Genomic DNA, 17,001 nt, shown 5'->3' with positions numbered 1-17,001 from the left:
CATTATTTGCACCTCTACCAGGTCTGTTATTGTACACTCGCCAGGCACCTGGTGGCACTCAGCGAGCACTTGCAGGTGGGGCTTGCACCCATTTCCTGGTTGGGATAAGTCGAGGCAGAAAGATCATCACTGTCAAAAAGGGAGAACAGAATTTGGAGGTCTTTTTGGCACACTGGGTGGTGACAAGGCTGTCAGGGAGCAGGCTGGAGGGGGAGGGTTTGACTGCAGTCACGTTAGTTTTGCTCCCAAATTGAAATTAAAGATCATTTCAATTCCGGATGCTGGAAATGTCTGAGTTCATTACTTACCAGGATTTTGTCCATGCTCTTGTTCTAGATTCAATTAGAGCAATTTAAGGTAATTAATTAAATTTGTTATTTGATTAATAAAGATAGAAATTCAGCTAAGTTGCTGGGAAGGAGGACGCCATGTTGGAATTTGCTAGTGAAGGTTTGCGAAGACTCCTCTCTTCCTCCTTTCTGCTCCCCCGACCCCAACTTACCCACTGTATCACCCATGGACCCCCTACCACTCCAGTTTCACCAAGGAGGCAGAGGTTCAAAGTCAAGGCCCTGTGTGTAGTTGTGTTCCAAAAGGAGCAGGGAGGCTGGACTGGCTGGATAAATGTGGTCCATGGGGGAGAAGTAGGGAACGAGGAAGAATGCCATTAAGACACTGCTTTACGTGGAGTGGGTGGGATGATGAGTAGGGGCCAGAGGGATTGCAGCAGGCTGGGAAGAAGCTGGGCAGGCACAGATGTTGGGGGCTGAGAAAGTGGCAGGAAGTCAAGGGCCAAACTATGGAGGTAGGGTAGGGAGAAGGGAAGGGGGACATCTAGCCAAAGCCAGGTGGGGCTGCCCAGCAGAGGCTGGATATGGATATTAGCTGCCAGCATTGACCGTGGGTCAAACCAGGAAGGAAAGGTTAGGCCAGACACCAACATGGAGAGTCAGTGTGGGTCCAGGTTTAAAATTTAGAGGATTTCTAAGTATGATACAAACCTTAGAAATTCCACAACATCCAGATGAGTAGATTTGGTGATATCAAAAATATCTTCATGGAAATAAGCACTGTAAGAATCAAAAGACACATGAAAAACTGGGAAAATATTTGAAGCTGTTATCACAGACAGAGGCTAAAATCTTCAATATATTAAGAGCTTCCACAGATCAGTAAGAAAAAGAAAACCGTGAGAAATGTGGAAAGTGATTAGGTATGGACAGTTTTTGGGAAAGGAACTACAAACGGATCTTAAGCATATGCAAGGTTGCTCATTTTCTCCTATAATAGAAAAGGAGAAAATTAAAAATAAGCAGAGATACCAGTTTTATCTATCAGCTTGAGCAAGGTTAGAAAATATAATATGCTGAGTTGAAATTGGTATGGAACAATAGGTACTCTTCAGTAATGTTGGTCCTACCTCTATGGAGGACAACTTATTATCTATCAAAATGATAAGCATACATATGCCTTGACCCAGGGATTCAGCTTCTTGGAACTTATCCTACATATAACATGATAATTTATCGCAGCACTGTGATAGCTTGATGAGAAAGAGCAGAAGGGATCATGAAGAGGAGACTGGCGAATAAATGATCCAGGTAGTGAAATACTATGCAGGCATGAAAAAGAAAGCAGCAGCTCTCCATGTCCTGAGGAGAGAAGATCACCAAGACAGGTTGTTGGGTGAGGAAAAAAAGGCAAGGTCCAGAACCATGTGTATGGAATGCTACTATTTATGCAATATAGAAAGACTGCATAAATACACGCGCGCTTTTGCTTATAAAGGTGTAAAGTCAGTCACTTGAATCTGGGAGCAATAGCTGCCCCTGGGGAGGAAAACCAAATGACTGGGAGCCAGGAGAGGAGGGAGCTTGCTTTCCTGTGTATTAACCCTGTTATGCCTGTTGAATCTTGTATCAAGTATGTGTGCATCCTATTTAAGAGAATAAATCACCCGTGGCAGATTCATGTCAATGTATGGCAAAACCAATATAATATTGTAAAGTAATTAGCCTCCAATTAAAATAAATAAATTCATATAAAAAAAGAATTGAAAATTAAAAAAAAAAATAAAAGAACAAATCGAATAACAATTAAAAAACTAAGCTAAGCAGGCACAGATAGGGTCAGACACCCAAATCTCAGATGTCTTCCACAGAGGCTACCCTCGGATTTTAGATTTCTTTTCATACATATACCATCCAGGGGTCTCCTTGGGAGCCCCGCCTCCTAATGTGATGTGGAAGCACCGCTTCACTCAGAAGGTGGGCTGGATTAGCGGATTAGGGGCCGTGGAGCAGGGGGCTCACTCCCCACCCCCGCACCCCAGGCTCAGGCCAGGGAGCATGGGGTGCAGGAGGGTGGGCTTCGACCACATACATGATGCAGCAGAAAGGGCCCGAGTTAGGAAACCCAGTTCCAGCCAAGGCCTCCTCACTGGGCCTTCAATTTCCCAACTGTAAAGCCAGGCCATTTGGGCCAGATGGCTTCGATGGGCCCTTTGACCTCCGGGGAGTGCTGCTTAGGGGGTCTCATCCAGGATTTGGAGGAGCAGTGGGGCTGGGGGAGCCAGAAGGACAGGAGGGCTGTAGTGTCCCTTTGCCATCGCTCCGACATGGCATGTGTGGTTTATGAGAAGCTCTCAACACCTCTTCTCACTTAGGGCTTATAGCAACCCACGACATAAGTGATGCTTATCCCCATTTTCCAGATGAGAGACCGAGACTCAGAGAGATAAAGAACGCTTCCCAAAGTCACACACCTAGGAGGATTCAGATCTAGTCCGAACGACTCAAGGCATCTTCTTCTCTCATGCCACAGCTGCCTCCTCCTTGCCTGCTGATTTTTAAAAAATAATTGTATTATTTATTTATTTTTGGCCACGCTGGGTCTTTATTGCCGCTCAGGCTTTTCTCTAGTTGCGGGGAGTGGGGGCTACTCTCTAGTTGCAGTGTGCAGGCTTCTCCTTGCAGTGGATTCTCTTGTTTCGGAACACGGGCTCTCGGGCTCTAGGGCTTCAGCAGTTGTGATATGTGTGCTCAGTAGTTGCGACTTCCAGGCTCCAGAGCACAGGCTCAACAGTCGTGGCTTAATTATTCCACGGCATGTGGGATCTTCCTGGATCTGGGATCGAACCCGTGTCTCCCGCATTGACAGGTGGATTCTTTTCTGTTGGGCCATCAGGGAAGCCCTTGTTGATTTAATTTTATGGTGGAGTGGAGAGGGGCCACATCTGTCCCAGCCCTGGGAAGCCAGCCTAGCGCTAGATCTTTGCCCTGTAGATGGCAGGGCAGGGGGACCCTCCAGTGGCCATTCCACCCCCTGACATTGCAGGTGACTCTATGACACGCCCTCTTCCTCTCAGCCTTATAATTAGACATGGAGGCCTTGGGCAGCTGACTTACCTCCCCCCTACTCCAAGCCCATCCCTCTTCCTCCAGGCGATCTTTCAGAGACCTCAGGTCTCCTACACAGACTCCTCTCTCACTCCAGGCTGGGTGAAAGGGCATGAGCCTGTCTGGGAAGCCATTTCTCCCTGTCCACAGCCTGTCCAGCTCCTGCTGCGACCTCAGCTGCCAACCATTCTTATCTCCTGCTGTATCCAAGACAACCGACAGCTCCTACGAGGCAGTGAGAAGAGAAAGGTGCGGCCAGCAGGTCAGTTCAGCAGTCACAGCTTCCTGACTGAGGAAGCCACCTGTTCTGTCTGAGGATCTCATGGTGGGTGGGAGCAGACTGGGCTGTTCATGAAATCCAAGGAGGTGTGGTGGTGGTGGGGGCTTTAAAGGCACTGAAAAAGTAGCTGCTTTAAACACCAGTGCCCCAGGCTCTGGCTGATCCAGCCTTTATGGAGAGTTGGGAACCGTAGGAGTGTAGAATCAGAACTGGGTTGGGTGCCTTCCTCCAGCCTGACCAGCTATGTGAACTCAGGGAGATTTTTTGACATCTCCGAGCTTCTGTTATGACTCTGTTCATGGACTCACTGGGAGTGGTTTAGCCACTAAGTCGTGTCTGACTCTTGCAACCCCATGGGCTGTAGCCCACTTTGCTCCTCTGTCCGTGGGATTTCCAGATAAGCATACTGGAGTGGGTTGCCATTTCTTTCTCCAGGGTATCTTCCTGACCAGGAATCAAACCCAGGTCTCCTGCACTGAAGGTGGATTCTTTACGACTGAGCCACCAGGGAAGCCCCTGGACTCACTAGGGGCCTGCAATGAAACTTAATATATGTTGTAAGCACTGAAACTTCAGTGCCTAAGAGCATGTGCCCTGGGGTCAGAAAGGTTGGGTTTAAATCCTGGGCTTCCCTGATAGCTCAGTTGGTAAAGAATCTGCCTGCAATGCAGGAGACCTTAGTTCGATTCCTGGGTCGGGAAGATCCCCTGGAGAAGGAAATAGCAACCCATTCCAGTATTCTTGCCTGGGGAATTCCATGGACAGAAGAGCCTGGCTGGTTATAGTCCATGGGGTTGCAAAGAGTTGGACGTGACTGAGCGACTGACACTTTCACTTTAAGTAGCTGCTAGGCTGGAATCCTAAATCTTTTCCCCGTCGAAGCTCATGTGGATCGTTAGGTAACCCTATGTGTCATGCTCTCTGCAATACTGTGTCTGCCACAGCCCACCTGTGCAGGGTGGTGCAGGCCCTTCACAGGTCCATTGAGTATCAGGTGGTAACTGGCAGTCGGGCATGTGATCTAGAGTGGGAGTTGGCCTCTGTGATGTCACTGCGAGCCAGCCCGTGTCCCTGGACATTTGTTTCAGCTCTGGGGAAAATCCACGAGGCTGCCATCTTGGTGAGCCAGTGCCAAGCATGCACAAGGAAGGGAGGAGGACTAACCTTTGATCAGACCTTTGAAAACATGATTCACACAAGTGCCTCCACAGACCCCAGCTTGGCAGCCACAGGTCTGGTTCAGCCCCCTCACTTCCTTGGTCCTAGGGGTCCTTTCTGAGCTCACCCAGGCAGTCCCAGGGAGGGGGCTGGTCATTCTTTCATTCACTGAATCTTCATTCTCCCTCATGTATCAGGCCCCGTCCCAGACACTGGAGCTAGGACAGTGAGCCACATCAGATGCAGGTCCTGCCCTCACAGAATTCACGGTCTAGGGGAGACAGAGATTAATTGATCACAAGAACAAATGTAAAATTATATGGCCAGGTGGTTTTCTTTTTGAAATATTAATCTTCCTTCCTTCCCTGGCATTTCTTCTTCTTTTATAGGGCATTTGGACTCAGAACATTCACTGCCTCAGGGGACAGATGACCCACCAGAAGTTAGTTGGTTCTTTCTGAGTGTCAAAAACTGACGCCTGGCTGGGGGGCGGGGGGCGGGGGCGGGGCTGGTGGTGGAAAGAACCAAATATTTGGAAGATGCAGGATGCTCCAAGCCCCCAGGCCAGATGATGCTTCCTCGGCTGAGGGAAGGTGCAGTGATAGGAGGAGCATGGGGGTGTGCGTTGGAGATGGGCCACATGCTTGTCCTGACCCCTCCCTGTTTTCTACTGAAATAGGTTTGGAGGATCTGGGAACAGAGAGGACCTACCTCCCTGTCCCCAGGGTAGAGGCTGAGGAGGTGGAAAAGACTCCAGTCTATTCCTGGAGCAAGTGTAGCATTGACTGCCTGGAGACTCAAGAGCACAGTCCTAGGGCAGCCTGGAGTCTTCTGGGGCTGGGCCAACTCCTCCGCCCACCAGCTAAGCCTCACCTTGGGGGCAGGGTAACCAATCCACCCAATCCCCCTGCTGCTGGACCCACTCCTGGACTACCAGGTGGGCTGTGCACCTTTTGTTTGGGGGAGGAAAATGTTTATCTGAGTTTTTTTTTTTTTTTGACACAAGCATATTAGTCACTGAAGCTTTTAGAGCTTGGCTGCTGCTGCTGCTGCTGCTAAGGCACTTCAGTTGTGTCCGACTCTTTGCAACCCCATGGACTGTAGTTTGCCAGGCTCTTCCATCCACGGGGATCTTCCAGGCTAGAATACTGGAGTGGGCTGCCATTTTCTTCTACAAGGGATCTTCCCAACCCAGGGATCGAACCTGGGTCTCCTGCATTGAAGACAGACGCTTTACCATCTGAGCCACCAGGGAAGCCCTGAACAGTCCATGGAATTCTCCAGGCCAGAATACTGGAGTGGGTAGCCTTTCCCTTCTCCAGGGGATCTTCCCAACCCAGGGATCAAACCCAGGTCTCCTACTTTGCAGGTGGATTCTTTACCAGCTGAGCCACAAGGGAAGCCCAAGAATACTGGAGTGGGTAGCCTATCCCTTCTCCAGCGGATCTTCCTGATCCAGGAATTGAACTGGGGTCTCCCTCATTGCAGTCAGATTCTTTTACCAGCTGAGCCATAAAGAGAATACTGCGTTACTGCAGCAGCCACTTCCCTGCTCTGCCCAGCCAGGACCATCCTGTTAAACATCAGTCAGGTCTTGTCATTCCTCCACTTAAAGTCCTCTGAAGGCTCCCTTCTCACTCAGAACAAAAGCCTGTGCCTTAGCCCACAAAGCTGATGGGCTCTGGCCCCTCACATCCCCTACAGTCTCTTTTTAACCTAACTCCTTCCTCATCCTGAAGTACCATTGACATTCCTGCCCCAGGGCCTTTGCACTTTCTATTCCCTCTGCCTGGAACTCTCTGCTCCTGAGATCCAAACCCTCCTCCAGGGGATCTTCCCGGCCCAGGGATGGAACCGGAGTCTCCTGAGGCTCCTGCATGGAGGGCAGATTCTTTATCGCTGAGCCACAGGGGATGCCCCCTGGAGCCCGGCAGCACCCGACATGGTTTTCCGACAGCCAGACATGCCGTGGGCTGCTGCTCCGTCCTCTTACCTGCCCCTGCCCACACCCTGAAAGGTGAGTCAGGTGTGAGGACGGGGTAGAGGAACCACTGGCTCACCTCTCAGCCACAGGGTTTCTACTGTCCCCAGAGCTACCGTGGGCTGGGCTACCCACGAGGGGCCGGCCGTCCGGACACAGGGAGCCCTCGAGTCTGGGGGTGGGGCGGGGGAGGTAGAGGGGGAGGGGGAGGTAGGGGGCGGGGATAAGCTTGGCCACGCCCCACGCTGGGGCCGTGACCTGACACAGTTTACGGGCTCTCTCTGAACGTGTTTCCTCCTTGGTAAGATGAGGACCGCTGTCCGTGTTCCCTGGGGAACTTGTCTTCTTGCAGTGCCCATCGAAAATGGTAAGTCTGGGTTCTTCATTCATTCAACAAAAATTTACTGAGCACCTACTATGTGCCGGGTACCATTCTAGGTGCTGGGAATACAGTGGTTAGCAAAATAGCAGCACTGTTGTCCTCATGAAGCTTATATTTTTTGACATAAACAACAGGCAGTTGAATAATGTATAGTATAATGTCAAGTGGTGAAAAAAGGCATGCTGCTGCTGCTAAGTCGCTTCGGTCATGACCGACTCTGTGCGACCCCATACAGGGCAGCCCACCAGGCCCCCCGTCCCTGGGATTCTCAGGCAAGAATACTGGAGTGGGTTGCCATTTCCTTCTCCAATGCATGAAAGCGAAAAGTGAAAGTGAAGTCGCACCCCATGAACTGCAGCCTACCAGGCTCCTCTGTTCATGGGATTCTCCAGGCAAGAGTACTGGAGGGGGGCGCCATTGCCTTCTCCAGAAAAAAGCCATGAGGGAAAAGTAAATACAGAAAAAATAGAGAGAGATTGGGGGGTGATCTTTGGAGTGGGATGGTCAGGTAAGGTGGTAGAAGAGGAAGAGACAGTATTGAGCAGTCAGCTGAATACTATGAAGGTATAGGCCCCAGGCCCCAGGGATATCAGGAGCAGAGAGTTCCAGGCAGAGAGAATAGAAAGTGCAAAGGTCCTGGGGTAGGAAAGTCAATGGTACTTCAGGATGAGAAAGAAGGAGTTAGTTTAGGAAGAGACCATAAGGGATGTGAAGGGCAAGATCCCAGCAGCTTTGTGGGCTAAGGCACAGGCTTTTGTTCTGAGTGAGAAGGGAGCCTTCAGAGGACTTTAAGTGGAGGAATGACAAGACCTGACTGATGTTTAACAGGATGGTCCTGGCTGGGCAGAGTAGGTGAGTAATATGGTAATGGCTGCTGCAGTAATGCAGGGGAAACATGATGGCACCTGGGCCCTGGGGTGGGGGTGATGGTAAGAAAAGGTCAGATTCTGGATGTATTCTGAGTTAGATTTGTGCACTCGGGACCTTCCCTCCACACTGGCCTGCCTCCTAGGTCCCAGCCCTGGAGTTTTCTCCTAGTTCTCCATCCCTAACAGGGATGGGCCCGCGCTCAGCCTTTCTGCAGGGAGGTGCTGACGGGGAGCCAGTCTTGCTCCTGGCCAGCGCCTGGCATGGCCAGGGCAGGGCTGCGTCAGCTGCCAAAGGAAACTCCCTCCCCAGAGGGAGGGCAGGGGATGTTGGGTATGGACACCCAGGCACACAGACTGCTTCATTCATTGAACAAATATTTATTGAGCATTTACAACGTGGGAACAGCTCTGAACAAAACAGACAAAGCTCCTGACCCTACGGAGCATCCACTTTTGTGGAGAGAGAGAGACGCTAAACAGGTGAGTGCGTGAGTGATACAGTTCATCAGAGTTCAGTAAGTGCTATGAAGAAATATAAGGCAGGGAGGTGGGATTGGAGGTACCCCTCCCCAACACTCCCTCTTCTTTACCTGCTCAGCTTTCCTTGTCTTCCACAGCACTTGTGTCCTTCTAATATTCTATATGAATTATTTCCTTATTAAGTTTAAAGTGAACTTTCTGCATGCCCCCTTCCCCGGTCTCCTGCAGGAAAAGACATCCCATAAGGACCAGGCTCTTTATGAGTCTGGTTTATGAGTTCAGAGCATGAGTGAGTGGGATGGGAGGGGCGAGGAGGAGAGCAGCACCCCCCACCTCGCCCCCCGCCCAGAACCCTCCTACCCTTAGACCAACAGCTCCAGTCCAGCAAAGGGACGGGGCGGGGGGGTGGTCCTCTTCACTTCCCACCTGATCACCCAGGCTGGGTGTTGGCAGGCGGGTGGGTTGGTGCAACCTGGGTCATTCTGGGCACAAGCTCATCCTGGAGCCCACCAGGAGTCCTCCTGCAGTGCTGGGGCTGGAGGGACAGAAGTCTCGACTCTGCCCCCTCCCCATTCCCTGCTGCCCTCCCCAGGATCAAGGGCAAAGGCTTGTAATTCTGCACAAAGTCCAAGCCAGTGTCAGGTCTGGGCTCTTCAAGGCCGACAGCTCTCACACTGCTCCAGAAGTGAGGGGAGGGTCTGCTTGGCAGCTGCTCCTGTATTTCTCCCCATCTGATGTAACTGGTTTACCCTTACTGAAAACCTGTGACAGGGAGGCTCGGACTGATGGGCCCACTGAGACCCTAATGCTTTCCCAAGCCCCCTCGGCGCACTGCAGAGATGCTGGCAAGATGGGTCAGCTTGGCTTCAGGGCCAAAAGGCAGGGAGGGGTGTGGGGAGTTGGGACAAGAGATTGGCAGGTGGCCTGGAACAGGAAGGTCTGGAAACTTTGTCACAACTGCCTGGTGGTCTGGGCCACAGTTTCCTAAAAATGGAGAGAGAGGGGGTATTTTGTGACAAAATGCTTAAACAAAATTAAAATGACTTACTTGTTTTTGGACTTCTCAGTACCTTTAAGAAGGTAAATTAGCACTTCTTATGCTAATAAGAAGTGTGATGCTAAGAGGAGCCAATGCAGTATTTCTCAAACTCCTGTCCATGGTACCCTGCTTTTGTGGCGGATCTTGAAGGACCAAGGTTTCTTGAGGTTCCTTTGAGAAATGCTGGTCTATTTCTCAGCCATCTGAGATATGAGGCTTCCTGCTTCCCTCCCTTCTTGCCTCCTTCGTCTTTCCCTCTATTTTTTTCTCTGCTAATCCAGCTTGCGTAAGACCGCTACCCTATTAAATCATAGAGAAACACGTGACTCTGCTGTGGGCGTTATGGAGCTATTGAGTTATGCAAATTCAAGAAAATCAGACTTCTTCACCTGGCATTCAAAGTTCGAGTCTGGCTTTCAATTTAGCACCTGCAGTTCCCCTTCCTTGCTTCAACCAAACCTTTCGCCTTACTGTCCCAGGACAGCTGTGAACCTTTGCTTTGAGCCTTTGCTTTGGCACTTTCCTTCTTTTAGGTCACCTCCTTCAGGTAGCCTTCCCTGATTATCCCAGCCTTGCCTCAGAAGGTGAGTACCCCTAACTGTTTATTTAAAATGACTATAAAAATCACCCCCTATATACTCTCGGAGAGTATCATTATGGGCACCCAAAGGAACAAGTTTATCACGGACTCAAAGGGTGGTCCAATGGCCTTAGGAAGATTGACCACAGGCCTCTGACTTTCTCAAAAGGCCCCCTAAAGCATTTGCAGTGCATGTAATCTCAGAATTCCCAATCCAGGCTTGTCCTTGGCTAATTTAACTTTTCCCTTTGATGTTTTATTGTGGAAAAATTCAAACATATACAAATGTAGGGAGACTATTATCTTGATAGCTCCTCCATCTGTCATCTAGCTTCAACAATGATCAATCATGTTTCACGTCTACATCTACCCACTCCCCTGTATCATTTTGAAGCAAATATGCCCCAGGCACTGTATATTCTATCCATATTCAGCTCGGTACATTTTTCTACAATTTTTTACATAACCACAATAGTTATTCCACTAAAAAATTAAGAATAAATTCTTAATATCATCAAATATCCAGTGACTGTTCAAATTCCCAGTTGCCTTACACACCTCTTAAGCTTATTTTATAGTTGGTTTGAATCAGGAGCCTAAGGAGGTTGGTTGATATATCTGTCTCCTTTAATCTATAATCCTTCTCAATTCCTCTCTTTCATTTTTAAAAATAGACTTTGTCTTTTGGAACAGCTTTAGGTTCAAAATTGAGAGGAAGGTACAGAGAGTTCCTGTGCGTCCCGTGTTTCTAGCCTGGCAGAAGCATTTTCAACAGCCCATTTTCAACATCCCTACCAGAGAGGTACATTTGTTACAATCAGCGATCCTACACTGCCACTCCATAATCACTCAGAGTCCATAGTACACGAGGGTTTATTCTCGGTATTGTACACGCCATGGGTTTGGACAAATGCATGAGGACGGGTATCCATCATTATGGCATCACACAGTGTTTTCACTGCCCTAAAAATTCTGTGTATTCTGCCCAGTCATGCCTCCCATAAGCCCTGGCAACCACTGATCTTTTTACTGTGTCCATAGTTTTGCCTTTTCCAAAATGTCATATGGTGGGATTCAAGCAATATGTACCCTTTACAGATTGACTTCTCTCTCTCACTGATATGCATTGAAGTTTCCTCCTAGTCTTTTCACCGGCTTGATAACTCATTTCTTTTTTAGCACCGGTTACTCCACTGTCTGAAGGTACCACAGTTTATCCATTTACCTGCTGGAGGACATCTCAGTTGCTTCCAAGTTTTGGCAATTATGAATAAAGCTGCTATAAATATCCGTGTGTAGGTTTTGGCATGGACGTAATTTTTCAACTACCTTTGGGTAAATAGGAAGCGCACAATTGCTGGATTGAATGGCAAGAGTATGTTTGGCTGTGTGAGAAACCACCAGACTGTCTGCCAAAGTGACTGTACCTCTCTCCTTTTAATTTTTTTTTTTTTTGAAGAAAACGATGCTTGTCCTGTGTTTTCCCTGTGTGGACTTTACCAGTTTCATTCCCATGGCGTCCTCTAACTCATCCCTCTGCCTTCTGTAGTCCTGGTAAATTGACAATTAGTTTTTGAGGCTTGAGCAGATTCAAATTTGGCTTTTCCGTCGGGAGACACACAGCGCCTGCCGTCTCCAGTCTGGGGATGTCAGCAGCTGTGGATGTTCAAGATCTAGATCCATTTATCCATCAGGGGTTGCAAATGGTGAGATTCTCATCCTACCATCCTGTCTTCATCTGCAGGCAGGAATACTTCTAAAAAGAGAAATGTCCCTTATCTACGATTTGGGTACCCAGTGGCACAGTATGCATGGAAAAGGCAGGATAAATGCTTCATTCTTTCCCTTTATTTACCAACTAATTACCTTTTAATGGAGTGTTGCTGACAGCTAACACTTGTAGAACACTTACAGATCACTGAATGTTTTTATCAACACTATCTCATTTCATTATCACAACAACCCTGTGAGGTAGGCAGGACAGATGGTGCTACATTTTTTTTTATCTTTCATTTATTTTTTTTGCAGATGAGCAGACTAAGGTCCAGAGTAAAGTGACTTGCCCACCCTCAGAGAGCTACTGGAATAATCATCACTAACATAACAGAGAACCCTAACCCTGTGCCAGACGCTCTTCTCTCAATATCAGTGAACACATTTCCTTCTCGTGACAACTCTAAGAGTCAGGTAGGGGGGCAGTGATTACCCCCAGTTCACAGATGGGGAAGCCCGAGGCCCAGACAGGTTAGCTAACCTGGTAATAGTAGTGATTATTATTTATTGAGCACTAACTGTGTGCCAGATGCCTTGCTAAGTGCTCCGAACAACGTAACACACTGCTCTGCCATCTGTTGCGTGATGAGTTCTTGCCATGTGGCAGGTACATGGAGTCTTCATAGCAAGTTCATGTCAACGCTCTGTCACAAAGAGGGAGTAAGTACTCCCGGGGTCACAGGGCTGGTATGTGACTGCGATGGGTCCCGATCCAGCTCCACTCTGTATCATGCCGGGACTTGAGCCCAGAACTCTGCGCCTGTGTCTGGACCTCCTCTTGCTTCTCTCCCTGGCATCCAGAGAGGGTCTGATTTGAAAAACAGAGCTCCTGGGGGTCAGTAGCTGCCTCCCACCTTCTCTACCCGCAAACAGAAGCTGCCTTGTTTGACATTAATTGACAAGAGAGGAGAGAGGCTACAAAAGAAGGGGAAGAAATCTTATTGGCAAAAGAATAAGTGGTTTTACTGCCTTCACCACATCCTCGGATGTAGGGGGCTCGGTCCCTAGCTGCTGCTTCCCACCACTTTTCTTCCAGAACTGGGATATGAAGCCCGCTCAGTCACTCAACAAATTGAGAGGACAGGGGGCCTTTTGACCCAGCAGGGAGGGATAGGGGGCGAGGCCTGCCTAGACCAAGAAGCACCCCCCTTTGTCCTGGGCCACCCTGAGTTCCCATCAGACGGCATCACAAGGCCCTACTCCACCGTGGCCTCAATAATACTTGTGCTCCTGGGCTAACATCATTGCCGCCGCAGGCTGGCATGAACAGTCGCAAACGGGTCTCTTTACAGGGATTGCCTTGCATAATGAGAGGCTGTGGCCTGCTTCCGGCACGCAGAGAAGCCCTTTGGAAGAAGGCAAAGGCAGTGGGGGAGAAGACAGGAGGAGGATAAACAAGAACCAATTAAACCCTCAATTCGAGCAGAGTAAATGAATTTGACTTTAGGTGATCAAGAGGGAGAAAACTTCTAATTAGACACACGGCAACCCTGGGGCTGAGCACGCTCGTGACCGCCCTCATGCCCGCCTCTCGTCACTTTTTAGATAAATGTTAAGGATTAGAATGAGATGTAATTAGAATCCGTCAATCCCGTACACTGGCTCCTGGTGGGGTTGATGTCTGCTCATCTCCTTCCCCTTTTGTCTGGAGCGCCCAACCCCCCTTCTCTCTTCTGAGTTCTGATTGGCTCCTGTTACAGCCAATCCCTTTTTTTTTTCTTTTTAAAATTAATTTATTTTAATTAGAGGCTAACTACTTTACACTATTGTAGTGGATTTTGCCATACATTGACATGAATCAGACTTGGGTGTGCAAGTGTCCCCCACCCTGAACCCCTCTCCCTCCTCCCTCCCCAGCCAATCCCTTTTGAGCTGGAGGAACCCTCAGGCCCGAAGACCAGCTCTCAAAGACCAAGAGAGGGTAGGGAGTCCAGGGTTAAATACCTGGACCCGGCAAATTGGCCAGCGGTTGCAGACCAGAGGCACTTGGACAAAGTCTGTCCCACAGGTGAGTGTAAAGAATTTGAAATGTATTTCTGGCACTGCCAAATCTGGATATTTCACAAAAATATTTGGATTTTTTTTTTTTTTTTTAAACATTGAGGATGTCAGTTCTGATGGTATTCCCACATGGAGACAATTGACTCATGCTGAAGAGCAGCCACCCTTGGAGACAGGATACTGTTGCCCCAGCTCATGACATCTCCTGTCGGGCCAGATTTACTGGTCCGGATGGTCATTCAGCCCCTGAGGCATTTGAGTAGTCGGCCTTCTAATCTCAGTCTTCAGTCTCCAGGTGATGGGAGATGCCCGTGGGTCCACCTGGAATCTCCCTGCCACTCGTGCTGAGCCCTCTGCCTGGAAAGCTCTTCCTCGGCCTCCATTCAAATGCCACGTCATCCAGGAAAGATGTCCTGTCTCCCACAACGGGAGTTGGTCTGTCTCTGCTCTGGCTCTCAGAGTCCTGGTGTCTACCCCAAGATCACACTCTTTGGTGTGTGATGGTGAATCCACTTGCCCCAATGGGCTGTGAGCTTCCTAAGAGCAGCAGCTGCTGCTGCTAAGTCGCTTCAGTCGTGTCCGACTCTGTGCGACCCCATAGACGGCAGCCCGCCAGGCTCCCCTGTCCCTGGGATTCTCTAGGCAAGAACACTGGAGTGGGGTGCCATTACCTTCTCCATCCTAAGAACAGAGTCGGGTCTGATTTGCTCTGTTTCACTTGAAGTGCCCAGCACAGGGCCTAGCCCAGGGTAGACACCCAGTGAACATGGATTGAAGGGAACTGAACTGGTCCCTGGGTCAGGACCAGTCCAGGCAAACATCTTTGCCTCTTTCCCAGGCCCTCTTTACACCTCACTAGTCTCTTTTTCTCCTCCTTTTGCGGGCTTCAAGCTTGCTGGCTGGAGATCATTTACAGAAAGGTCTTTGGGAATTAACACATCCCTATGGCCAGGGAATTCAGCTTGCAATTGAGAATGAAGAGATGCTGTGCTTAACACAATGGAAGATGTGCTAATGGTGGGCTTGCTGGCATTGGACAGTGGTTAGGTCTGTGGGGGAGAGCCCTTTCAAAGGCGAGTAGTACCGAGTGACATCTACAGTCCGGGATTTTAATCAATCAGCTTCCCTTACTGGGCTCTGACCTCATGTCACAGGGCAATTCACTTGACCTCTGAACTTCAGTGTCCTCCTAGGAAAAATGACGGTAACAATACTGTAGTATAAGTGCCTGATAATGAGCTTTTTCTTTTCTTTTTTCATTGTAAGTGCTTGACCTTAAGCTTTCCATGGCAGAGGCATCCGTTTCAAAGATACCCATCTTGATAAACACATTGCCAGCTAAACAGCTAAATATACAGAGCCAAGCATGAAGCTCCCCTTTGGAAAAGCCCTGGGTGACCCAGATGATTGATTGCTGGGGTGACCCTACTTTTCCATTCCCATGTGTTAATTCCTGTTCTTATGTTTTCCGGTCACTGATAAAGAGCGAACCTGCAAAATCCATCCTCAGCCCCAGGTCCTCTTTCTCTCTCTCTCCCTGTGACCTTACCCTGTGGCCCTGAGCATGTCGTGTAGCCTCCAAGGGTTGCAAGTAATAAACCTTGGTTTTTTCCCAAATTCCCTGATGGTGGTTTCTGGGCTTCATCTTACAATTATAATAAGAACCACAAGGACCTGTCCAGTTGCAACACTGGTTCCAGTTGGGAAATTCCTGTGGGGATCCCCACAAGTAATCTGGGCCCAGGTGAGGGTCCCCAGGCATTTCTAGCTGCTAGCATCTCTTAATGGTGGGCCAAGACTGTTCACATTTCTTTTATGTTTTTTGGTGCACATTTCTTAAACAGTGAAAGTTTCCAAATGACCCAGCAATTCCATTCCATCCAAGAGAACTGAAAACATAGGTCACACAAAGATTTGTGCATGAATGTTCATGGCAGCATTATTCATTATTCAAGCAGTCAAAACTAAAAACATGCATGTCCATCAGCTCATGGATGGATAAGCAAAATGTGGCCTATACATACAACAGAATACTATTCAGCCTTGAAACAAACTACTGATATGTATGAGAACAGAGATGAACCTCAAAACCATTATGTTATTTGGGAGAAACCAAACATGAGAGACCTATTATGTGATTCTGTTTATAAAGACTGTCTAGGAAAAAACCAACCTATAGAGGCAGAAAGTAGGCTGGTGCAGGCAGAGGGTAGAACAAGGATTCACATAAATGGGTACGATGGGTCTTTGGGGGGTGATGAAAATGTTCTACAACTTAGGTAAGGTTACTAAAAACTCTTTCATTGTAAACTTGACATAGGTAGATTATAGGATATGTAAAATATTCCTCCATAAAGTTGTGAAAATCACCTTCTGCACCCAGTGGGGGTGAAACTCACGTGAGATGGCATGTCCAGCCCAGTTCTTGGCCCATCCCAGGGGCTTTGTGAATGTCAGTTCTGCATTTTTCCTTCTTTAAAGCTGTCTTTGACTCAGGAGAGTTTCAGTGACCAGGGAAAAACACTTTGTGATTTCTGGTTTCCATCTAAGGCGTTACCTTAAGGACCCTCGGCCTCACCCCTCCAGGCTCTGTTGGCCTCCAAGTCCCTTCAGTCCTTCCTCGTTGATGGCTTTGCACTTGCTCCTGCCAGTGGCTTCCTCCACCCATGACACTTATCACCTCTTTCCTTGCCCATGGTGACAGCCTCTGGCCAGGCCTCCTTCCCCCCAACCCCTTATTTTAAATTACAGATTTATTTATTTAGTGGCTGCTCTGGGTCTTCATTGCTGCATAGGGCTTTCTCCAGTTGTGGTGCGAGGGCTTCTTGTTGTGAAGCCTGGACTTAGTTGCTCCACCGCAAGTGGCACATGGGATCTTAGTTCCCAGACCAGGGATCGAACCCGTGTCCCCAGCACTGGCAGGTGGATTCTTCACCACTGGACCACCAGGGAAGTCCCCAGGCCTCCTCCTTGCCACTGGATTCTCATTAGTCTGATGCATGCTGCCAGGCTGCTCTTCAAGAGCCCTGAGCTCACAGACCTTCCCTGTCTCCCTAGCTC

This window comes from Dama dama, chromosome 1 (assembly GCF_033118175.1).
Source record: "Dama dama isolate Ldn47 chromosome 1, ASM3311817v1, whole genome shotgun sequence".
Classification (NCBI taxonomy): domain Eukaryota; kingdom Metazoa; phylum Chordata; class Mammalia; order Artiodactyla; family Cervidae; genus Dama; species Dama dama.
Note: the sequence above shows the minus strand (reverse complement) of the source record.